At 29.5% G+C, this 27145-nt stretch overlaps 1 pseudogene; it reads right to left on the bottom strand.

The window, feature by feature from the left end:
• Positions 1-10927: 10927 nt before the first annotated feature.
• Positions 10928-26150, bottom strand: LOC129962403 (epoxide hydrolase 1-like; annotated as a pseudogene).
• Between the last annotated feature and the right edge of the window lie 995 nt (positions 26151-27145).

The following is a 27145-nucleotide window of genomic DNA, read 5'->3' as shown; positions in this document are numbered from 1 at the left end:
AATAAATCTAAGCTGATAAATAATCAGACAATAAATAAAAATAAAATCAAGCTGATAAGTAATCAGCCAATAAAAAAATGGGTAAGGTGCAACAGCCAAAATCACCACGCAAAAACGGTAAAAAAATGTCGTTTATCTCACCTCTGACTCCCTGGAGGGGGAGTAATGTAGTGAAACTTTATAAGCCAGGTAACAGATATGAGTCGTAACTTTTGTCTTGTGGTCTTGTTACGCGGCTACTAACTCGAACGTTGCGAGTTCGGTCCTCGCTATCGCCAATAGCAAAAGTATTTTTTTAGGATTAACTTCAAATATGTTTGCAGATCAGCGGTAGGCTTATATATATATATAAAAGTATTAGAATCAAGTTAATAGGAAAAACAAAAAATCAAAAAAATTAAACCAAAAAAATTATAAAAAATATAAAAAAAGAATCCGGCCTGAAGACTTTTTCAAGGGTCACCCTCAGGCAGGGATTCAAAGAAAGGGATTTTTTCTGTGAGGAAAAACAGACATTGTCTAAAAATGATTCCTCGTGACCCGAAAATCCCCTGAAATTATGCTCAAGAGATATACCATTTTAACAGAAAGGAAATATAAAACAACAAATAAGAAGAAATTAACCACAACAAAGTAACAATACAATAACAAAAATAGCAATAAAAACAAACAATAGCACTAAAATTAAAAACGAAAAGGCCAGTACATACCATTAACAGTCAAGAAAACTTTAAACTATTGATTGTGATTCCCTGTTTTTAAAAAACTAGCGGTAAATTATGTAAACAGATGTAGGCACCCAGCGCCATCTATTGAGTAATCCAATATGCAATTAAAGTTCTATTTTTATTTAAGCCAAAGGATTAATCCCAAACCATACCTTGTTTAATTGCATATTGGATTACTCAATAGATGGCGCTGGGTGCCTACATCTGTTTACATAATTTACCGCTAGTTTTTTAAAAACAGGGAATCACAATCAATAGTTTAAAGTTTTCTTGACTGTTAATGGTATGTACTGGCCTTTTCGTTTTTAATTTTAGTGCTATTGTTTGTTTTTATTGCTATTTTTGTTATTGTATTGTTACTTTGTTGTGGTTAATTTCTTCTTATTTGTTGTTTTATATTTCCTTTCTGTTAAAATGGTATATCTCTTGAGCATAATTTCAGGGGATTTTCGGGTCACGAGGAATCATTTTTAGACAATGTCTGTTTTTCCTCACAGAAAAAATCCCTTTCTTTGAATCCCTGCCTGAGGGTGACCCTTGAAAAAGTCTTCAGGCCGGATTCTTTTTTTATATTTTTTATAATTTTTTTGGTTTAATTTTTTTGATTTTTTGTTTTTCCTATTAACTTGATTCTAATACTTTTATATCAATTCATCTGTGTTTTAGAAGTAGCTGCAATTGCGCTCTCTAAATACTATGAAGTTCTTTTTTTGGTTTTAGTTTAAATAGGTTATAAATTTTAGTTGCGATTTCGAAACTGTTTTTGTTTCGTTTTCATTTTAGTTTCGTTTTCAAACTTTTTCTTACTTAAAATTGGTTACTTATATATATATATATATATATATATATATATATATATATATATATATATATATATATATATATATATATATATATATATTAGTTGGTTGACTGATTCAACAATTTCCCTTCTATAAAAATTATACAAAAAGAAAATAGCTATACCTGCTATCATAAAATAAAGAAAGAAAAAAATTCTTAAACAGTTCGGAAGTTATATTTGCAGTTTTTGCAAGAAACCCATCGTGTAGAAAAAGGAGTGACAAGGACCCCTTCTTGATCTCAGGCCGAGGTGCTCACACTGTATTTGAGAGATTTCTGCGTATTTTTGGAAATTTCCCGTTTGTTTAATTTGTTAAAACAGTAGCTTTTATATTCGGCGTAGCTTTGAATTAAAAAATACTTTCATATGTAATTTTTTTAATGTATCTCTCTTAGTACAAGATATATTCTACGATGTTGTTCTATATTCTGAATACGAGACAATATTTTGTGAATATTGTAACAGTGTTGTTCGGCATTTTGTGCTAATATGGATGTTAAAACTACTTCTTTATGAAATGTTATAAAAGACAAAATCCTTTCATTCTTTAAAATATTTTAAAATAAAATGAGAATATTAACTGAACTTGATTATTTAAAAAAAAACATAGAGAAAGATTACAGTAAATTCAGTCCCACATTTAGATTTTTGTTGGATTTTTTCAAAAAAGAATCAAAGTTGAAACTAAGGAATCTGCTCTCAAATTTAAAGAATATTATGGACAGAAATCTGCGTTTGGTGATGAGATGGTACATTTTAAGTACACAATTTCTCTAAATAAAGGTGGGGGGAGGAAAGCAATGGATTCTTATAAACTGATGTAAAATATGGTGCGATTAACTTTTACGAATATAATAATAGCGGTGAGAATTTACAAATGCTATATGATCCCAAATGCAAGTGGTAAGTAAGTGAAGTTTATAGAAATCGAAGTTATTGAAACTGTAAAGAGTTGTCAACAAATCTTGGAAACGTGAAATCTGACAACTGTCTGGCTCTGGCAATTGTTTGTCTATTTGTGGAAACGTGAAATCTGACTACTGGAGAGGTTCGATAATGATGACGGACCTTTTTTGTATTTTAAAGAATTTATTGTTTCTCCGCTTTCGGGAGTTGGTTTGAGCCTTGCCTTTCGGCGTTGCTGCTTCGTCGATGATGTTACAAAGACTGACGGTTTTTTTACATATACCGCTAGAGGGCGTTACAAGTGAGAGGCGGGGCAACATGCTTACGTAACATACTCCCGCCTTGAAATTGCACAATTTCAATATTCAGACACTATATGAATTTCACATATCACAATGAATTCCACAGCATTATTACAAAAAAATGAATAAATGCAAAAACAAATAAAAAATACTGAAATAATTCTTATATATAAATTTACACAAAATAATACTGAAATAATTCTTATATATAAATACCGCTAGAGGGCGTTACATATACCGTTACATATACCGATATACATCTACCGCTAGAGGGCGTTACAAGTGAGAGGCGGGGCAACATGCTTACGTAACATACTCCCGCCTTGAAATTGCACAATTTCAATATTCAGACACTATATGAATTTCACATATCACAATGAATTCCACAGCATTATTACAAAAAAATGAATAAATGCAAAAACAAATAAAAAATACTGAAATAATTCTTATATATAAATTTACACAAAATAATACTGAAATAATTCTTATATATAAATTTACACAAAATAATACTGAAATAATTCTTATATACACAAATTTATACAAATGAGTTAAAGTCTCTATATATTATGTACAATCATATACACATATAATATGAATTACTGAACCAATTAATTTTTTTGGGAGTAAACATATTTGACTAATACCTCTTTTAATAACACCATTCAAAACTCTTATTAATTCTTAAATTCTACCCAGTCTCCATTTATATGGAGGCAAATCTGGATCTTTGATTACAACCATATCATTAAGATTTACATTATTCTTAGCAAACTGCCATTTGTTTCTAAGATGTAAATTATTCAAATAATCACGTTTCCAATTTTTCCAAACTTGTTGTACTAATTTAGTTAATTTTGCCATTTTGACAAATAATTAATTTCCTCTGAAAATTCAGAAGATTGCACCTTGCTGACCATGAAGTTGGATGCTGCTTGAATTTCCATTATTATTATCTTACCTTTTATACATTTTAGAAGAACACTTCAAATGATTAATAAATCTGAAAAGATAACTTACAATTTTAGTATAGTTGTTACTTAAATTTAAAATATTCAAATAAAATTATTAGAAATATTAGTTAGTCAATTCAATTCACAAAGAGTTTTAACTTCTTTCATAAAGTCATTATTGGTATTACAATCTACAGCATCCTTTTTATGGGGAATTTCACACTGTAGAAATTGTGGTCATTCCAATTTAGCCTTTGTTGCCAAAGTCTCTGAAGAAATATCTTGGCGCTGGTTATAATTGGGCTGATAAGACCCAAAAGATCAAACAGTCTTGCTATGAATGAAAGGACGTCCCGCTTTGAGTAATTATTGTTCAAACTCACAGTCACTTCAAACGTGAAAATGTCTGATGTGGGACGCCACTGCATTCCGAGCATTTTAACTGTTAAGTCTGAAAATTCAAAATTTAAGTTTTGATTATTCTCTAATAATCCAGGATGGTTTGAAACCCATTTGTGAAGTTGCATGCCTCCTTTACTTAAAAGTTCTATTAACTGCTGTTGTAAAGCCTTGGTTTCTGGTAGGTTATTTGAACCAGTTAAAATGTCGTCAACATAAACATCAGTAAGAAGTGCTGCAGATGCTTGAGGAAATTTACTTTTTTCTTTCTCAGCTAATGCCTTGAGTGTTCTGGTGGCTAAAAATGGAGCACATTTTGTTCCATATGTCACAGTCTGTAGTTTGTATGTTTCCACAGGAGCGAATTCATTAGATTTCCACAGAATTTCTTGCAGGTCTCTATCTGCTTCTGCGACCAAAATTTGGCGATACATTTTCTTTATATCTGCACTAAATGCAAATTGATATGTTCGGAATCTCAAGATGATGCAAAATAGCTCCTGTTGAATTGTTCCGCCGTTCAATAAAATGGAATTAAGTGAAACTCCACTGCTAGAATTTGCAGATGCATCAAAAACGACACGCAGGGGTGTTGATGTGCTTTCTGGGCGAAACACAGCATGATGAGGAATATAATATTCACTATCTCAGGAGAATCTAAAATTCGTTCCATATGATTCAACTGGAAATATTCATCCATAAAAGCCTTGTATTGCATTGCCATTGTTTTATTTTTATCTAATCTTTTCCAAAGTAAATTTAAACGTCTTTCCGCCATTTCTCTTGAATCGCGTAGTGTAGAACGTTTTTCTTCAACTATTGGTAATTTAACAACATACCTTCCTGTACTATCCCTCTTATGAGTGGAAAGAAAATGTTCCTCACAGTAAGTTTGTTCTTATGTTTTTGATTCGACTGAATCATCTGTATTATCACCAGGAAAAGATTCTAAGTTAAAGAAATTTTTAACAGAATTCTCCAGATTATCATTTTTAAAAATTAATCCAGAAAAGAAATGAGAATTTCTGCCGTTGATTGTTCCCGTTACTAAATATCCAAACACACTATTTTGTAAGAAGAGGGAATTATCATATGATCTAAATTTTTCTGCCTTCAATAAATCAAAGAACAACTCACATCCGAGTAATGCATTAATTTTACTAGGAATATGAAAAGTATCATCCGCAAGTTTTATCTCACTTGGGAAGTTAACTTTTGAGATATCAATTTCTTTAGAAGGAGTTCAATGCGTAATTTTAGGCATAATTAAAAATGATACAGTTCTGGAAAAATCATTGTCTTCATTAAAAATGGTAGTGGTTAATTTATTTTTAACGAAGAATTCTCCTCCGTTAATACCAGAGATGGATGCATTAACCTTTTCCCGCTTCAAATCTAAAGAATTGGCCAAATCTGCAGTTATTATGTTTACCGAACTCCCTGAATCCAACAGGGCCTTTATTTTTATTTTTTGACCAAATGCGTCTTCAATAAATAACTGCGCGGTGCATAGAAGGTTTGAAGATAGTTTCGAGTTGCTTGCAAGCGCTGACTCAGCCTCAGGGGTCAGTTTTTGGGGGAACCTCGACGAGCCAGACGGTTCATTGTTTACATAAAGTTGCTCCCCCGCGTCTGGGAGCGTTACCTCTGCAAGGCGCGTACTTTTAGGATCAAGATGTATCAAAGAATTATGGCCTGATTTTTGACAGCTTCGGCAGAGGAATGTGGATTTGCAGGGTGGCTTATGCAATTTCAAACAGTTCTTACAAATGTTATATTTTTCTAAAAGCTCGATTCTTTTAGTAACACTCAATTTTAAAAATTCAGAGCATCTTTGTAAAGGATGTTCAAATTTACATAAAATACATGGCTTTACATTACTTAGTTTATTCGCATCATGAAGAAAGTTTTTCGGCTTATTTATTGAGCCTTGAAATTCCTTGTGGAATTTGTTACTTGTAGGGTATTTCCCTAATTGATCGAGTACCATCGCTCTTGATTCTAAAAATTGCAAGAGCTCCTTCAATGAAGGTATTTGTTTTGATTGGATGGACATTTCATATGCCTTTCTACTCTCTTTGTCAAGTCTTTCTAATATTATATTTACTAATATAGCACTTGTTAAGTCATTACATTCTAAATTCAAACTTTTTAAACCTCTCAGACTTTTATTTATTGTGTCTGTGATATTTCGTAAGCCTTTTGCAGACTCAAAATTTAATTTTTCTAGTTTTAGCATATTTCGAATGTGAATATCAACAACTGCTCGCTTATTTTCAAAGCGTTCTTCGAGAGCAGCAAACAGTGACTCAAATGTATCGTCACTTGTTTCTATAAATCTAGCTTCACCACGGAGGGCAGCTTTTAAATAAAATAACTTTTGATCATTCGTTAATTCGATATTATCGTTTATTAGACACATAAATTGATTTTTGAAATTACTGAATTCTTCCATTTTTCAGTAAAATAACGGTAAGGGAATTTCCGGAAGTTTCGTTTTTAATTGAATATGATTGATATAAGCGTCCAAATTTGAATTTTGATCATTTATATTATGAATTACATTTTCGTTAACATTATAATTAGAGAGTAAGCATTTCAAACTTACCTCTAATTCGTTTCTTTCTTCTTCGATATCCAATATTTCTTGATCGCACTTCTGGCTTAACGTTTCATCTTCGTCGATTTCTAAATAATCCTTGAATAAAATTTCTAATTCTTGTTTTATTTCTTCCACAATTGCCAGCTTTTGTTGACAGCTTAATATGAACTTATTTTCTTCTTCAACCGTTGAACTACTTTCAACAAACTTTTTAACACTTGTTAATTTCGCCTTTATCCTTCCACGGATTCTATTTAACTCTTTGGCTTTTTGAGTTTTATTCTTTTCCATCTTTTCGCTAATTCGTCTCCGGATCGCTAGGAGCAGAATGGAGAGGTTCGATAATGATGACGGACCTTTTTTGTATTTTAAAGAATTTATTGTTTCTCCGCTTTCGGGAGTTGGTTTGAGCCTTGCCTTTCGGCGTTGCTGCTTCGTCGATGATGTTACAAAGACTGACGGTTTTTTACATATACCGCTAGAGGGCGTTACAAGTGAGAGGCGGGGCAACATGCTTACGTAACAACTACTACCTGGCTCTGGCAATTGTTTGTCTATTTGTCACATCTCAGGCTTCACCTTCTTTAGTCTAGTATGAGTGTCCTAATGCCGAAGTACCCAGGGATCTTTTCTTTTCTTTTGGATAATGTTTGGTTGGAGCTACCCACTCATAAAAGTTTCAAAGGCATCATATTGATGACGAAGATGAATTTTTGACCAAATATGTGGCATGTAGTTAATTAAAGATCCACAATGAGGAATAACAGCAGGAGTTGTGGAGTGGGTGGCGATTTCAAGATTTGATATGAGCTTTAGGGGCAATATAGTGGGTTGGAATTCTGTAAAGGCAAAAAGATTTTCACACTGCTTCGGCAGTAAGGAATATTGATAGGGGTTTCTTGTTATTCTTTGAATAAGTGGGCCCTATCCACCCACAGAAATGGAAACAAAGACTCTTGAGGATGGGTGAAGTACAATTATACTATGCAAGTCTAAAGTGGATTTAAGTGGTTTTCAACTTTATTGTGAGTTTCCTGCGTAATGCAGTATTGAAGATTGTGGGTGGCGAGAGCCAAGGATCACATGACAGATTCAATAAAAATACTTCATTCAGGCCAAATGTCCCGAAAATCCCAGAAAAGGCAAAAATGAAACTAGTTTTTAATTAATTGTTCCGGGGGCAGAAATTGTAAAATATGAAATCGGTTTTTAACTGTCTTTAAAGTAAAAAAACGATAGAAAAAGGAAAAAATGTAATCGGTTTTCAACTATCCCTTTACCAAAAACTAGAAAAAAAAAACTGATGAAACCATTAAGAAAAGAAAGTTGATGATGACTTGCTTAAGATGTGCTCAATATGCTTTTTACGGTGAGCTGAAAAATCAAACCAGCGTGTTCCATACTAGATCGATGTTCCAATGGTGATATTGTGAATGTGTTGCGTAATGCGAGTTTTCATTCATCTAAGTTCTCATTTAAACTTCTACACAGCATCTTTGAAGAAATCCAACAGCCATTTGAGCCAGCATTTATTTGTAAGAAAATAAATTTTATAAATCTTAAAATATCAAAAATTAACTTTTAAATCATTTCTTTTAACACAGTACTTCATATTATAAAAAAATTACTCCATATAGAAATATATTTGTATATATTTATAAATATATTTGTGTTTATAATATAATTTATTAAAAACAGCTTAATCTGAAAACATAATTTAAGAATTAACAATGCAGCAAATAAAAATGCTAATTTCTTCATTTCAAGGGAAAATACATAATTAATTAGTACATATTCTGAGAATAACATATAAAATATTTCAAATATACAATTAATAACAGCAACATTAGCCCTTCAGATAAAAAGTAATTAGTCATACATTAACAATAATTATTATCTTTCAACAATAGCCATGCACTTGACTGAAAAAGTAAAAAGTTTAAATGTCAAACAGTAAAAAATACTTGGCATACTAAATGCGTGAAAATTGTTTACATGACAAAACAAAATTTTAAAAAATCTCTTTGGAGTAATGATCTATAAAAGCTCAAATGTAAAAAAGAAAATCATTCCATTTTAAACGTAAAAAAATGGGAATTAAGAGATAAGTATCACATCAAAAATTAAAATAATGTATGTGAAATGAATCCATAATCAAATTTCCCTTGATTACTACATTTCTTTTTTTTTTTTTTTTTTGAAGAGCGGCATAGTGCATTTTAAAAAGTCTGGTAGAGAAGTTTGCTATATTGTTTTTATTTAACCATACATACCATGTAAGCATTTATTTGTGTTAGAGTTTAAATAAGAAATGTCTATGATTTCTGAGATCATTATTTAATGAAATATTGCGGATAATTGATGATGGTTAGTATCTATTGAGACCTACAAATTGAAAACTATTTTAATAATGGATAATACATTATGACATGATCCATCGTCCATTGTGAATGTAAAATAATTCATTCCAACAATAAACTATTAATAATTATGAAATTTTATTGACAAAAATCAGATATGTATATATTAACAGAATAAACGTAACACAATTACAAAGGATTCGTAAGTGTAAGTGCATGTTACCTATGTCTTATTAAGCATATTTTTAAAGTGCATTGGGAATATTACATACCATTTTGCTAAGATATAATTTATTTCTTGAATCTTTCTTGTATAGGAATTAAAATTCCTAATTTTCAAAATCATATTTTCTTTGCATTATGATAAATATATTCCTGAGAATTTTCTGATGTAAAGCATAAATTAATAAATAACAACACTTGCTGGTTTCAAATAAAATCATTTATTTTAAACCATATACATAAAAGGATTTATTAAGGATTTATACATAAAAGGATTTCAAATAAAAGCATTTATTTGAAACCAGCGTGAAATTAGGTTCTGCTTTCTTTCAGAAAAAAAAAATTTATTACAAGAAAGACAAACATACAAACACACATAATTATATTCACATGCAGCTTTTTTTATGTTTGCAATTTCTGTATTACAACTATTTATCAAGATTTTTCAAGCATGGTTTTCACAGCAACTTTATAGCGTAAAAAAAAAAAAAAAAAAAAGATTTTGCATCAAGGCAGCATTTTCAAGAATGATTAAACATACTGAGCTATATTTATACAAATTATGAATTTGAAAAAATTTCATTCTTTCTATTTTATACTTACACAATTAATTGTATACAAATTATTAACTGAAAATAATTAATTCATTCTTATAATAAAATTGAAAGATGCTGAAACTTCAATAATACGTATTTTTCCTAACAAAAACAGAGAAAAATAAATATTTTAATTGCCTTTTTTTATGACGGCGTATTTTTCATTTTCAGAAAAAAATATTGACAGAAAGTATAATACAAAAACGGCCATTTAACACTATCTTAAATGACAAAAAATTCAGCATGTCATTAATTTTCAAAAATCGAAATGAAAATTGCAAAAATCAAATCAAAAAATGGTACTATTCAGATTTTTGATGCAAGAGTCATTAAACATATTTTTAAGACTAATATAATGAGACATCAATAAAAAAGTAAAGTTTCAGATACTTCTTTGTTCTGCCTTCCAAAATTCGATTTTAGTAAAAGCAAAGAAGAAGTCTGGCATTTGTTCCCCTCAAGAAAAGTCTGATGATAGAAAATGAGTTTTCATGCTATAGGTTTAATCATTCTAAAACAATATAAAATTCTAACATCTAACTATGAACAAAAAAAGTACACTAATCGCCAAAGTCTTCTTCTGTTTCCTTAAAATGAATTTATAAAGCCAACAAGAAATAAAGCTATTAATTTAGTTATGCTTTTAAAACTTTGAAAAGAAATATATGTTCATTTATTTCAATGAATTTTAACATATCTTTTTATGTTTTAAAATTTAACAATAATATACTCAGTTCAAAATTAAAAAATATTCAACAATATAGAATTTATAATTAATGTTAGGGCATTTTTAATATTAATAAAAATTATAGTAAATTTTATAATATTAACTTCATTTTAATATTATTTTACATCATATATTTACAATTATAGTAACTAATAATTACTAACAAATGTTAATACAAAAATATGTATAATACAATGAAATAATATTTATATATACTGCAAATATTTCTTATTTGTATTAATTGATGAACATACATACAGTAAATGAAGCAAAATTTACAAATAATTAATGTATTAATTAAGATAATTCAGTAAAGATAAATCTTATGTATGACTAATACTGTACATAACAAACAATAAGTAATAAATATTTTTGATTAGTAAAAATACACTTCAATAATTTCTATTCTTTTGAACTAGAGAAACAAAATTCCAGATGTCCTCTGCCATCAGTTGTGGTTCCTCAAATGCAGCAAAGTGACCACCACGTGGCATAACAGTGTAGGATACCAGATTTGTCACAGACCTTGATATAAGCCAACGCGGCAGCATGAGAAGCTCTTTAGGAAACAAAGCTATACCAGATGGAACACTCAGAGGTCTTCTAAAATGGAGAGGAAATCACATAAATACACGATAATATCAATATTCCTATGTACAAAATTGTAATCTTATCAGGTGTTGCTCTATCTATCAAGAGGAATATCTTTTCTATCAAGAATAAGTCATAATTTACTAAGAATGGGGAAAAAAAGGAATAACATATATACGAATTAAACATATATGGATAAATGGTAAATATTTGCTTTTAATGCAGTAGCATATATTGAGAAGTCATGGCAGCAGTATTCTATATAATGAAATGCAAAAGGAAGCCGAGGCATTGTTTTCAAACAAGCAATGACATAATAGCTGATGTAGCTAATTAACTGAATTGTGTAATAATGAAAATATACTTTAGAAGTAGTTTCATAATAATAATAATAATAAACAGCATTTAAAACAGTATTGTTGTTAGCATAAATTTGAGCATAGCTTCCGCGAAATATGCATTTGTACAAAATAATTTGATATTGTAATTACACCCATTATTCTCTCACTAAGATTATTAATACTTTATAAATATCAAGAATCTTAGAAAATTAATTTGAAATTTTGTATCTGAGAAACCTTAGCTTTGTTAAGATTGAATTTTTTTATTCTGCAGAATTATTTTGTGCTAGTCACCTCAGGCACCGGAAATATTGATTATATTTGATTTCAGATAACTCAGTAAGATATAACTTCATCCACATGAATCCTCTAAATTGTTTGATATTGACGCTATGTTATTATAAAGGTGTAACAAGTTTAATTTATTATATGCGGGAGCATTTCTAATGAAGACAGTCTTATAACATCATAACGCTACTAAAAATATGAATATCCAATTCCTCTATCTTCTAAATTTTGAGATATTGTTACTTCCCTTTTTTATTCGTCTTGGGAAAACTACACAGATATTAAACAGAACCATACTCCCTTAACTTTCAACAATAGAAAGCAAATCACATCATTAAATATATGTGCCTCAGTCCGAGGTGCGCATTCTCGTTCTTCAAAATATATATTTGTCACATGTTTTTAGCTCTAAGCCGGACAGTTTAGCCTGTAGAGTGCCAACACAAACAAACACACATTTATCTTTCTTATATATAGAGAAGATGATAATAAAAATGGAAGGGAATCTTTTATGCACTGAATTTGTAAAGAGGTATATAAAATTATGTATCAATGATTCATTTCAGACATTAAAAGCAAATGTTTCTACAGAGCTTTAATTTCCTTTATTTAAGTTATGAAATGAAATAATTTTTTTACAGTCCCAATAGTGAAGAAACTTTAAAGTTGGAAAATGTTTCATTCATTACTAGTTTAAATCATTATAACAAATTCATATATTTTTTCCAATTCTTCCTTCATAATTGTTTATTTCTGACATCAAAAGCGCATTTAATCCCATTGACAAATCAATAAAACTAAACTCGTCAGAAATATTGAGACGCTGCTTACTTTTCTGGTGTAGTATTTCCTATATTTTCCTTGTAAAACCTAGCAGAAGCAGTGAAGTTGTTGTTTACCCAATAGATCATAATCATAGTGAGAAGTTCATCCAAAGTAAACTTTTTCGTAAGGTTTCCATCAGGCGCTGAACGGTTTTCTTCGTCAGTCCAGGTGCTATACTTCTCTAAAATATATGCTGCTAAACCCACAGGGCTGTCTGCCAAAGCACATCCTAAAATTGAGACGAACTTTTAAATAAATTAATTTCAATTATTTTTTAATTAAATAAATAAACAGTCTTCAGTTTGAATATTTAGATAAATAAATCAAGTTATTATGATCTTTCGAATAATTTTTTGATACGTTTATAAAATGCGATATAACTTATTTTTAGGTAGTAGTTATTTATTAGTAGGTGACAATAGTTAGTTTTTTTGATTCCTGAATTATTTAAAATATGTTTTTCAATAATCTGTGTTAAAGATAATACCAGTTTTCTCGATTAAAGATGACATTAATCACTGTCTTATGAAAGCTCACAAATCTCACATTGTGGTATCAAATAAATTCCTATTGAATCGATCTTATATTCTCCTCAGCTGTTGTAGAAAAATTATGTAGTTGATGGAAGAGGATGCGTCTGATTTTAAATAAATAAAAGCATAGAGTTATGAAAAAAAAAGTAAAAATTGAAAGAGACACTGGATTTTTTTCTCCAGAAAGTTTACTTTACATGCATGCATGTTAAAAAAGTCGCAAAGCCAAATTTAAAAACATGAACACTTTTTTTGAAAATCTTTTTGCATCAGTCAGTGAAATTCCAAAGAAATTATTTGTCAAGTAACTGGCTTAGTAGACTTAACGTATAACTTACCTATAGTATCAGGCTTAGTAGACTGTAAATGAAAGTACCCGGTCTCTGCTATTAACAACTTTACCTTTTCTAAGAAAGGATAGAAAGCTTTGTAATCAGCAGCAGGAATCAGAGATGGAAAATAGGCAACCAAAATTGCTTTCACAAGATCCCAAGATTTAGGCATGCCTGATAACATGTTCACGTGAATACCAAGAATTCTACATAATTGGAATTCAAGAATAAAAAAAAAACGTCCTAAATTTCTTGTAATGCAATTAAACAAATAGGAATAAGCTAACGTATATTTCTGATTTTGATCTTATAATAGTAAACTGTACTGAAGTATGTGGAATTATAAAAGCTCTGATCTATTATACAAAATTTCACTTATAATAAAGTATAGCTATTTTTTTAAGCAATACGAGAGAATTTTGTAATTTTTTACAAAAAAGGGGGTTCTATCTCAATATATGATATTTGGAGATACCTACTCTTCTTAACCAACTTGAATTACAGAATGTTCTGAGGCAACTGCTTTAAGTACATTTTAGAAAGATATTTTAATAAAATTTCTATATCATGTCTTATTTTTGCCTTTTATAAACTTAAACTTCCGTACAACACAAACTATTACCAAAAATTAGTTTAGAAACATTTAGTACAGCAGAATTTTCTCTCAAAAATTTAGAGAAAATTAAAATAATCCGTCAAGTGAGCATACAACAAATTTATGCACTGAACTAATATAAATGCAAGATCAACTAAAAGAACGCATTGCATAGTCTAAAAAAAAGCATGATCTAAGAAATGCAATTATTTCATTCATTTGATAGCCATGTGCGAAATATGACTTAATCTGCTTCACTTTTAAAACGTGGATTTCTCCATAATTACAAATAAAGAATGAAAGCATACTGAAATGTCTTACGGGAAATGAAAATTCTATTGTGTGATACTAATGGCCGAAATATTATCTTAAAAAAGTATTGATGTGTGGAATGATCAAGCAAATTTATAGCATTATAATCATGAAACGTTTTATACGGGTTTTCATAATGGTAAAGGAAGGCTTCTCGGGTCCTAAATTTCAAAATTCAATGTAGAAAAATTTTATTTAATAATTTTGTGTGTTTTGGGGTGATTTCATTTATAATGACTATATCAAAAAAAAAAAAAATGTGCACCATCAAAAAGAGCAGGCAATGATCATTCTGAAGAAACTTGCTTTGCGCCTTTGATATAATTTACTAAATTTTCTGAAATGTTTAAAAATGAGTCACATTTCTCCAAAACTTAAAAAAAAATTGAAACTAAATTCACATTCTAATTCCATTTTTTAAAAAAATTAATATAATATTTAAACTCTTTACTGTAATTTAAAATTTCTCTTATATATTTATTTTTAATTATTTATTTTCGTTGCGAGTTTGTAGATTTTCTTCTTTACTGATTTGGAAAAAATCAAATTCAAAAGAAAAATCATAAGAATTATTTTTATTATTAAAAATTGTAATATCATTGTCTGAAAGGAACTTTCTAATTTTATAGTTTCCCACTTTTTTCTACGTATATAAATTGGGAAGAAAAATATCAAAATGTTACGGATAAATTATTAAAATCACCTAGGAAATAAATAGAGCTTATGAAAAGTGAATCTCACCTTTGGGTATAATATTTCGCCAGAATTGTAGATATAAATGATCCCCAATCTCCTCCTTGGACAAAGAAGCTTCGTATGTCCAAGTCTGTTCATCAAGTTGCGGAAAATTCTTGCAGCTGCTATTGCATTAAAATCTTCAGAGAAAGGGATTAACATTGGTGATGAATAGGCCAAAAAGTAAATTCTGAATGTTTTTTGCTTTATTCACAAAGCTTCCATTCTAAAATGATTAGATGTAAAATATGAAAATTCAAAACAAAAATGACTCTTCTGTTTAATTATTTCAAAAAAGACCTCCATTGACTGTCTTCATAAGGAAAACAGCAATTTTTTTAATATTAATTACCTAGCATTTGTTCATGGGATCAAACCAACTCATTATCACTACATTCCACTTATAAAGTATCTATTTTATATAATTTATTGCGTGTACAACTTTGCTTCAGCCGTCTTTTGATAGAGTGCTGCAACAGTAAGTGCTGGTCGGAATAGGAATATCAAAAATGTCTCACAGTAAGCTTGAACATCTATCAACATAACAGCATGACTTAGAGAATTTGCAATATAAATTTATTCTCAATCGAGGATGTCAGTTTTCGAGCCAAAATTTCTGAAAGTTTTGGTTTTCTGTTTATGTCTGAAGAAAACTGCTGCTAAGGTGCATTGAACGCTTCTAAGCACTTACAATGAGTCCACTGTTAGAGAAAGAACATGTCATAAATGGTTTCACCTCTTCAAGAAAGACGAATTTGACATCGAGTATCGTCATGATGATGGAAGAGAGAAGATTTTCGGAGATCGAGCCGATGACATTACTTGATGAAGACTTTGCCAAACGCAAGAAGAATTGAGGAATCATTAGAAGTTACTCAAAAAGGCATTTTCAAAATGCGTCAAAGCGATAGAAATGATTCAGTAGCAAGAAAATTCGGTTGCTAACGTGTTGAAGAAGAAGAGATTTTAAGCAGCTTTTCTTTGCTTGCGAAAGGCCACTCTAAAGACAAAATCGGAATGAGTTTCTACAAAAAATGGGTCTAGGCGACAAAAAAAATGGGTCTAGTACCATGATTCTAAGTGCAGAAAATCGCGAGGAAATACCTGCACATGCCTCTACGCCGATGGCTAGACCGAATGTTCATTGTGCCAAGATTATGCTCTGCATTTGATGGGATCAACTCGATGTGATATGTTATGAGCTGTTGAAACTGAATGGAACCATTTCAAAAACATCACAGGATATCTAATGCAACTGATTCGATTGAGCCGATCATTGGAGGAGAAATTGCAACAATATCAAGAGAGGCACGACAAAGTTATCCGCCATCATGACAATGCTTGGCCACTTCTTCCAAGATAGCTCCTAAACATACTTGGAAGCGTCCAAATTAGAAGTTTAACCTCACCTTCCCTACTCTCCAGACGTTGCTCTTTCCAGCTGCCATTTATTTTGATCGATGACACATTGCCTCACTGCTCAGCATTTTCTCTCTTACGAAAAAATCTAAAAATGATTAATTCGCCAAAAAAAAAAAAAAATCTTTGTTTTTTTAAGATAGTGTACGGCAATTGCCAAAAATAAATTGAAAAATAGTAGCTAGCGAAGGCGAGTACATTGAGGAGTAAATAGGCAATCATTTTTTTTTTTAAGAATAAAGGTTCAAATATTGGGTGCGGGGGGGGGTGAAAGGAAAGTTGTACATTTAATACTTATTAGCTTTCATATGAAAGCTGAAGATCCCAATTATATAATTCTGAAACAATTCAAAATTATAAATAGATTACCTTTTTGACAGGGTGATTCAGAAAAGCCATAACCTGGAATGGATGGACAGACTACTTCAAAAACAAAGTTTTGATCCGGACGAGGTATAATAAGAAGAGGTATCATCGTATAGAATTCATAAAATGTGCCCGGCCAACCATGGGTAATCAGAAGAGGGAACACTTTCAACTTTAAAAGTAAGAGAAAGCAAATAAATTATTTCACCTTTTACTTTCTAAAGAAATAATTTATTTGTTGTTTTTTTTATTCAAATACCTACAATCAACTTTGGTGAATATAATTTCCATATACAGAAGAATTATTCCAAAAATAAATGACATATAGGCACTTAATACGACACATATCTAATAAAAAGCAAATTCCCCTAACGAGCAACAGTATTAATTTACAAAAATTATAAGGATAGCAAATAAATTTGTAAAGAAAAAGTACTTGCATTCAGTGTGTTGATTCTTAATCTATACTTATAATAAAGCTCAATGTGTGTGTGTGTGTGTGTGTGTGTTGGCGCTCTACAGGCCAGACCATTCAACCTACAGCTACCAAATTTGGCACGTGTATACCTTGGAGGTCGGAAATGTGCACCTGGTGGTTATTTTTTCGAATTTTTAATTAAAATTTTATTTATTTAAAAATTAAGCGAAATTTTGGCGTGTTTCTGCTATAACTTCCGAAAATATTACCGCACAAAAAAGATTTTTACATGAAGTTAAAGATCAAAAATTTATCTTTTGAATGATACCAATGTTTTAACATTAAAATTAAATTTCTATTTTTAATGAATTATTAAATAAATATTTTAACTATATTTTTCAACAATTTTTTTCGTACAAAATAAAAAAAAAATTTAAGCTGCACGAGCACGTTTCGCATTCATGGGAAAAAATTAGCTTTTTTCAAAGTGTTGCCATCACATTGATTAAAGCTCCAACTAAAAATAAATTAAATCTTTTTGAAAGGAAATATGCAAAAATATAATTTTCGGCACGTATCTGTAGGAAATAAAAAAAATATGAAATATTATTTTTTCTAAAAAATAAATTCAAGAAAAATTATTTTATTTTCTTTTACACTCTCTATATTATTAATCCAGTAAATCAGTTTTATTTTAAGGCAAGTTTTGCTTAATATGAACAGGATATCCATTCAAATCAGGGCCACGCAGATAATTTGTAAACCTTTAGTAAGACAGATCTACTAAAATGGTCTAAATGGAAAATGATTATATTTTATGTAACTTGATTCAATAAATGCTCTAATAAATAACGAATTTTTAATTTTACATAAAGTTTCTGCTGTGGAAATCACGATTAACAAAATGTTCTTGAAACACTAATATTTTAAATAAAAAGAGTTAATTTCCAATCAACTAAATCAATCGCTTAAACTGACTGATTTATGAAAATTTGAATATCACTATTCAATAAAAAAAAGGATAATTTTAGATTTTCCATCGATCGTTTAAAAACAAAAATGCGTCAATCAGCGCGCAGGTTTCTCAAGATTAATTGGCCTAAAATTATGAAAATGTTGAGTTTTTCTAAATTTTTAACATTCGAAACTTCATAAATAAGTCTTAGTTGATCGTGGAAAATAGAAACATTCATTCCTTTATTTAAAATTTGGTGTGTCCAGAATATTTCTCAGAATATGATACCTTACTGCATTAAATTTAGACTTCATAATTTTTGAAATATATTTATAGGCCGGAATAAAATATTATTATTGATTTCATTTCAATCCTTTTGAAAGCAAAACTAAAAGCTGAATTTTATGCTGAATCTGAGAATTTTTTGTTGAATTATTCTTTGAGATATTACATAAATTATGAAAAATATTTTGTAGTTCACTTAAGACTTAAATACCGAGCGATTCTGTTTGCAATACTCATATTCAATAATAATAATAATAAATAAATAACAATAAAGATGATAAATAAAATAAAACGCTTGGTTTTATTAAAAAATATCTTTATATTAATTGCATTTTCATCATTTCCACTTTAAATTAAAGTTGAAGTTTTACCGGAAATGACAACAAATTAGCAAAATATATATAGTAAATTGAACGAAACGATCTAAACAACAGTATAAGTTTGGTATGACTATCAAAATTTGAAGATTAAAAATGTTTTGTTTGAGAATCTATTAAGAGACCAGTTACTTAAAATATTTAATTGAAAATTGTAGTGAGCGGTAATACTGGCAAACCGGCTGGTCGCCAAAGGCTGCTAGTATCCCCATAAAATAAATTTAGTTTCAAAAATCAGTTTGAAAATTGAAGGATAACTACCAAAATTAAGCAGCAACAATTCAGGAATAATATAAAAATTAAAGCTTTCCAAAAGTTTAATAGCATGCTGATATTACAACTATCTCGTTTGTAACATTTATATTACGTTTTGTTTTAAATCATTTCATTTTTAACACATCATTCATAAATGTGAAAAGAAAGATAATATTTCGGATAAGATCAGAAAGAAAATAATTCGTAGCACTTCATACCTGACTTCCTTCCGGTAATTTCGGTTTCACATGAGCAAAATGCACATCAATGCCTTCAAAACGTGTTTTGAAGTGGGGATATTTATTTAATTCTTCTTCTTGCTTTCTCCAATTGTATTCTGTCTTCCAGTATTCGACAACAGATTGAAGGTAATCAGAATTGAAACCATTTTCGAATTTAGCACCGTCTAAGGGAGGTTCATAACGAGCTCTTTCTAAGCGTTCTCCGAGATCTGTTAGAACATCGTCTGAAATATGAATTCTAAAGGGGCGAATTTCAGTATCAGCAAAATCTGTTTAAAATAAGAGATAAAAGAATACATAGTTATCATTTAAAATACAGTACATTTTTCAAAAAATCTCAAAATGTTAATCTTTTTAAAAGAGAAATTCATATTCAAGCCAAATTATAAATTTACTTCCATATTTTACTTATTAAAATTAAAGTCATTAAACTATTAACTATTATTTATAATTATTTTCTTTAAAAAATTTCTTTTGCTCTTATTTTTAAGGTAAAAATATAGAAATTTTAATGCAGACCAGAAATAATTGAATTGAAATATAAAAAAGATCATTAAAAAAATTCTTATCAAAAATTAAAATTTTAAGTCTGATTGCAATTTAAAACAGATCCTTAAATTTATATTTGTAATAAAGCTCAAAGTGTGTCTGTGTGTGTTGGCGCTCTACAGACCAGACCGTGCGACTAACAGTTACCAAATTGGACAAGTGTGCACCTTGAAGGCCTAGAATGTGCACCTCGTAGCGAATTTTTTAAATTTTTAATTAAGATTTTAATAAATTAACAATTAAGCGAAATTTCGGCGTTTTTCCGCTATAACTTCCGAAAATATTGCAGCCCCAAATTGATTTTTACATCATATTGAAGTTCAAAAAATAATCTTTTCAATGATACTAATGCTTTAGCTAAAAATATTAAATTTCTGTTTTTTATGAATTAAAAAAAATTAATTTAAACATATTTTTCAACAATTTATTTCGCACAAAATAAAAATAAAATTTAAGCTGCACAAGCACGTTGTAAATTAATAGGATAAAATTAAGTTTTATCCACGTGTTGCTATCATAATGACAAAAGTTCAAAATAAAAAATAAGTTAACAATAGTTTTAAATTAAATATATAAGAATTCAATTTTTCATCACGTATCTGTATAAAATGAAAAAAAATATGAAACGATATTTCTTTGAAAAATAAATAATAGGAATTGTTTTTATGATCTTTTAGAATACCTATATTACTAATTCAATTAAACAGATTTATTTGTGGGAAATATGGTTTAATATGTACATCTATTTTAATTGGTGTCCAACAGCTAACTTGTAAACCTTTAGTAATAGACATACCTCTCCTAACAAATGAAATAAATAATTATATTATTATAATCTAAATGAAATAAATAATTATATTTTATGTAAATGGTGTCAATAAATGCTGATGACTTACGAATTTTAAAATTTTAAATTTTTACATATATCCTCTGCGCTGTGAATCATATTTAACAAAATATTCTGAGACACTAATATTTTAAATAAAAAGAGTTGCACTCCAATCAACGAAATCAGTTACAAAAGCTGACCAATTTATGAAAGTTTGAATATTATTACTCTATAAAAACGGGCGATTTTAGATCTCTTCATCGACCATCTCAAAGAAGCCAATCATCGCCCAGGGTTTCTCAAGAGTGATTGGCCTAGATAATGAAAATGTTTTTTCTAATACTGTTATATTCAAAACTTAATAAATCACTCTGATCGCAGAAGATAGAAACATTTATTTATTTGTTTAGAAGTTGGAGTGCCAAGAATATTTTGAAGAATATGAATCTATAAGATCAAAGACTGTCAAATTTAAACTTTATAATTTTTTGAAGTATATTTATAAACCGAAAAAATAAAATATTACAGCATTTATATACTTTTAAAAATAAGCTAATAACTGAATTTTACGAAGAATCCATGAAAGTTTTGAATAATTCTTTGAGATATTAAAAATTATGAAAATTATTCTGTAGTGCACATACGACTCCAATGCTGAACGACTCAGCTTTCAGTTCTCATTTTTTTTAAAGATGTGCTTCGATTCAGTAAAAAAAAAGTCTTTATATTAATTGCAGTTTCATCATTTCCACTTTAATTTAAAACTGAATTTTAGGGGCGCTGATAGAAAATTAGAGAGAGATGCGCAATACAATGATCAGAACGGCTTAAGACCTACATAATAGTATAAGTGAATTATATGAATATCAAAATTTAAATTTTAAAAATATCTTGATGAAAAATCTATTATGGGACGGAATTATATAAGATATTAATTAAACCTTTCATCCGGAATTAATACTGGGGAACCGGCTGGTCACCAAAGGCGGCTAGTTTATGAAAAATTTGTAGCACTTAAAAACAAACTAAACATTTTAAAATTATAAGAAACAAAAGAATCAATGAAGAAGGAAAAATTTGTATAAATACATTTAAATGAATTAAAAAATTGCTTATACATCATAAGTTATTTCATAAAATAAATTATGAAAACTCTACGTAGGGAGTTAACTCACCATTTTTAGGGCGTGGGCCCCTCCCAAACCATCCTTCTTCAAAATCGGTTGGATTTATGTATACTTTTCCAAAGAAAAGATTATATGTGAATTTCCCGATACTACAGAGGAAAGATACCACTGTAGAAATTCCAAGAACCATTTTTAATATCTGTAAAAGATAAGTTGTGTTCATTTAAATCCAAAATAATTAAAGAGTATAAGAACAAATGAGTTAATTTTGCTACTCTAAAAGATAGAATTTTATGAGAAAGAAAAAAATAACATATTTTTATCTTGCTTGTAACAATCCAGATTTACACCTTGTCACATAATCAAAATATAGAGAAATAATTGCAAATAGGGAGAAATTGTAAGTAAACTATATAATAAGGAAGATATACATATATATATAAAATAAGTAGTCATAATCTATATTTATAAAACGTTTACGTGGACTCAAAATCAGGCCAAATTTGTTAACCGCCGTTTGGCAACACTTCGACCTCACTCGGGAACATCAACACGGGGTTTGATAAGCGAACGCTATTCTTGCATCGGTTTGAAAAATTTTCAAACAAAAAATTAACGGTAAAAAAACGGACAGAATTTTTTACAATGGGTTTAAGTCGTGCCATATCGATTTTAAAACGAAATCGTCGGAAAAGAGAAGACATGTCAAATGAAATTGCTCGAGAATCGTTCATAAGAAGATACAGTCGTAATGAACGAGATAGGGTTAAACGTTTATGTGTACGGAGAGAAGTTTCCGAAGTACAGAAGCATAGTTGTAGAACTATGTCAGAACTCGAGTTTTTTTTTTTTTTTTAATCCCTTGCCAGGCACGTTACTGGGAAAAAGAAGCAAATTCAAGTGGCAAATGCACAAAATATTGTCATGATAAAAAAAATTGTTTTGGAACATCTGTTGAATCCACCAGAAAAATTGAAAGAGTTACTAATCAGTGATTCAATCGAAGGAAGAAACTATCGGAAGAGGATATAATTCTGCTTTAGCCTTTGCTTCCATGAGAGCTCAAATCAAACTTCCTCCTGGAACAGGGTCATATTGCTATAGGATTCATGCTCAGATATATCCCATGGTGTCTCCTTTATACAGTGGTCATAACAAACCAGGTTATGGTCATATATTTGTTTGATACCAGTGAAGCCACTGAAAAACGCATGAGAGAAATGAAGGATGTTTGCTCTCTGTGATGGAAAGATTGGATTCTGTGTTCCGTATAAGAGCAATCAATCCGTTCATCTACTGTTACCTGCAGATGCATCGTATAATTGAATAAAATCCTGCTACAAATATCAGAATGGTTTTCATGAAGACTAGAAATTTAGATAAACCTAGATATAACCAACCTATTACAAAAACAGAAATTGCAGTGATATTTGTTGGAGATAATGGCGAACCACCTGCTAATCGAGACATCTATATTTATCCTGTAGGTGATAGCTGCAAAAATATTTCTCCATTAAACCAGTGTTGTCATCCCATGATCTATCCCTTGATATTTCCAAGAGGAGAATTAGGTTCAATTTTCGAGTGTACTTTTTGCCTTGCATTTTTTTATTTCTTTTATTGTTTTATCTTATTTTGGAATGAACTGAATTTGAATATAACTGCTTTCAGACAATTTACTTTTCAGTAAATATCACATTCTGATTCTGTTTCTGTAGTATAGCTTCCAAATTTAAACAACTGTGTGAAAAGCGCAATTTTTTTTTTTTTTTTTTTTTTTTTTTTTTTTTTGTAAATATCAAATTTTTTTTATTCTGTTTCTATGGTACAGTTCCAGAATTTGAAAAATTGTGAGAAAAGCATATTTTTTTAAAAAATGTGTTTGTTTGGTGGATGTATATTATTTGTGTTTACAAAGAACTTTGACGCAGGTAAATTTTTGCGAGTGTACTTTTTGCCTTACATTTTTTTTATTTCTTTCATTGTTTTATAATACTCTGGAATAAATTGAAATTGATTATATCCATTTCTGGACCAAAGTGGTTTAGGAGATGGCGAACGAGCGATCCGAGAGGAACTGCATTAGCAGTTCTTGGGGATTGGCGAGCATAAGCGAGCAAGGGGTGGATTCCCCTAGTAGAGAATATAAAAATGTAAATATTGGTTCATCTGTCTTGTAAATTTCGCTGTATTATAACTTCACTTTTTTGTATGTCTCGCCAATTACACATACATTAAAAAATCCTTCTTCTTCAACCTTCAACGGTGGAAAAAAATCATTCTATCAGATAATTGATGGAATAATAAAAATGGTTTGAACTATATATTACATTGTTGCCCTAATCTATTGTTGGAAATTAAGCAAAAAATATTTTAAAAATTATCAAAATTCAACAAAAATTCACACACCTGTTAAATTGGAATCATTGATTGAAATTATGGCTGAAGAAAGCCAAAATTCAACTTAATTTTTAATCAATTAAAATTTCAAAAAAGTCTGATGTGCATATTCACACTCTCCAAGGAGGGACCACTGTGACCTGGTGGTAAGGTCTGGGTTTCGGAGCCAGAGATTTATAGGTTGGAGACCCAATTCCACCGAAGTACCGTCCTGTAAGTAGGTTTGGTGCACGTTAAATCTGTCGGGTCCAAACGTCCTCCAGCTGGTGTGTTATAGAAGTTTGGAGATGGGGAGTGTCAGCTCAGTTGTCGTTCTCATCATCTAACTGTGGTTAGAAATTAGGAGGTTCGTCCTAGTGTTGCTTTAAAACGTGACGAAAATTTAAGTAAACCCACCTTCCAAGGTGCATATGACCAAATTTTGGCAGTTATGAAGCAAACGTTATGACCTGTAGAGTGCCAACGCACACACACACAAAGACATATACATATATCTTTATTATTAGCAGAGATCTTCTTTCCTTCAGCTTTTTGTACAGGAAGCCCTAGAAACTTCTATTGTTATATATTGAATGGTTGAGAAATAACTACTAAGACATAATGATCATTACAGAATTACAAATTGTTATATAAATTAAATTTATTTATTTACTTTTTCTTGCAAGGAAAATTTTTTTCCATAATGTAAAAGCAGACTCAAATCTGCTTTAAATTTATCATGCGTTTTACATTAACGAATATAAAGAAATTTGAAACCCATAGTATGAAGGAAAGAAAGTGTTAATCAGTAGTCCAAAAAGGAAGTTTCTTCACAGTGACTCATGGGATTTAAACCATATCTTTCATGCCAAACTGTTTTTTCACCTTTGTTTTCAAAATCTTTTTTTTTTACAGATGTTGAAGAATTTGAACAAAAATGTTACCATGAAAATATTTGCAATTCTAGTTCTATTCTGTTTTCTATAATATAGGGTTATGAAAGGAAGATCTAATTGTGACATAACACAACATTGAAATAATGCACAAGTTAAAGATAGAAGCATTTTAAAGGATACAAATTAAAATGTTAATTATTTATTTTTCTCAAAATATTAAAAGTCAATAAATATATATATTTTCTTACTTAATAAATATAACAAGATAGAAGGTCGTTGAAAATTTATTTTATTAAAATTAATATCATCAAAAATATTTATTCATTGCTTAAATATCAGGAAATAAAATGACTATAAAAATAGTGAAGTTAAAGGAATCAGTTAAATTATTGGTGGGCAGATATATATAGAAGTGACAAACCATAATCAAAGTTGAGATCTGAAAGATTATGATGGAAAATAACATGCGGCACTATAAGAATGAAAAGAAAATGTAATGGATTGAAAGTCATTTTAATCAAATAACATTAAATGGAAAAGACTATGGATGAATCATTGTTTTAAATGTCATTCACTTCATTATTTGAGCAAAAACTGCAGAATGGAAAAAAAAATTAGAAAAGTTCACTGATTTGATAAAAAAAAAACATCACAACATTTATCACATACAGAAGCATGTTAATAAGATCAAAATCATATAGGAATTGTAGAAATATAAAAAATAAGAAACACAAAATTTTTAAGCAATTCAGAAAAACAATTTACCTAAATTAAAATTTTTAAAAATGAATGTTTTAGGTAGAAGAAGCTGGATGGGAGGAACGCTTGCTTCTTGATTCAAAATTTCATCTTTGAAACTTCCTTCGGTTCTTATCTAATCTTGTTTAATCATTTTGAATTTCCCTTCCTATCTATTCGATTGTTTATTTAACATTGTTGCCACCCACAGAAAAGTTGATAGGAAAAAAATATTTGGATACAAAAATTATTCCAAATAATTAATAAATTTAAATTAATATCAAACAAGTTTTAATATTTATGTGGATTAAGAATATTTAATTCCCTTCCTTTTAAGACTGAGCGATGGCTCTATTTGTAACGTCTATAAATCATATATAATCTTTGTTTCGTAGAATCTTTTACCTAAACTGCAAATGGCAATAATAGAATAAAAAACTTTATTAGAATAATTTCGAATTTACATTCGACGAGTTATAAGACGGCCAGTAGGCAACGCATACGCAAAAAGGGACTGATTTATGTTTACCACAATTTCATAAGATAGATTCAGACATTCCGTCCTTGGCTATAAATTGCCCTTTTAGCACCCCGAATTTTTCTTTTTCGCCGTGTATCGTATTAAAATAATGGATATTTACACAAAAAAGCATGGTAAAATAAAAGAAAAAGGCCAACATACTTAATTTTGAAAATTATATATATATATATAAAAAGTGGCAAATAGATTGAAAGAAAGAAAAAAAAAAAAAAAAAAAACGCAACCTGAAAAAAAAACGCAAACGGACAGAACAAAAAGCTAACATGTCGGAATTAATCGATGATAAGTGATCAATTTTTTCACTAAAAAAAAAGTGCCAAATTCTAGAAACACATGCACAATAAGGATAACAAAAAAAAAAAAAAAAAAAAAAAAATACAAAACAGCGACATGTTTCTGTCCCGTTGGGACAAATACTTGACATTTTTCAGTCTTTCTACGCATGCGTTGTCTACTGGCCGTCTTATAACTGGGCGAGTGTAAATCCACCTTAATAATGCTTTAAAAGGAAAATGCTTTTGAAAAGTCATTTTAACAGAAAAAAGTAAGATTTTGTGATTTAGCACTGCTGCATTCTT

Source organism: Argiope bruennichi, chromosome 1, assembly GCF_947563725.1.
Source record: "Argiope bruennichi chromosome 1, qqArgBrue1.1, whole genome shotgun sequence".
Lineage (NCBI taxonomy): Eukaryota > Metazoa > Arthropoda > Arachnida > Araneae > Araneidae > Argiope > Argiope bruennichi.
Note: the sequence above shows the minus strand (reverse complement) of the source record. Positions and strands in the feature narration are given on the sequence as shown.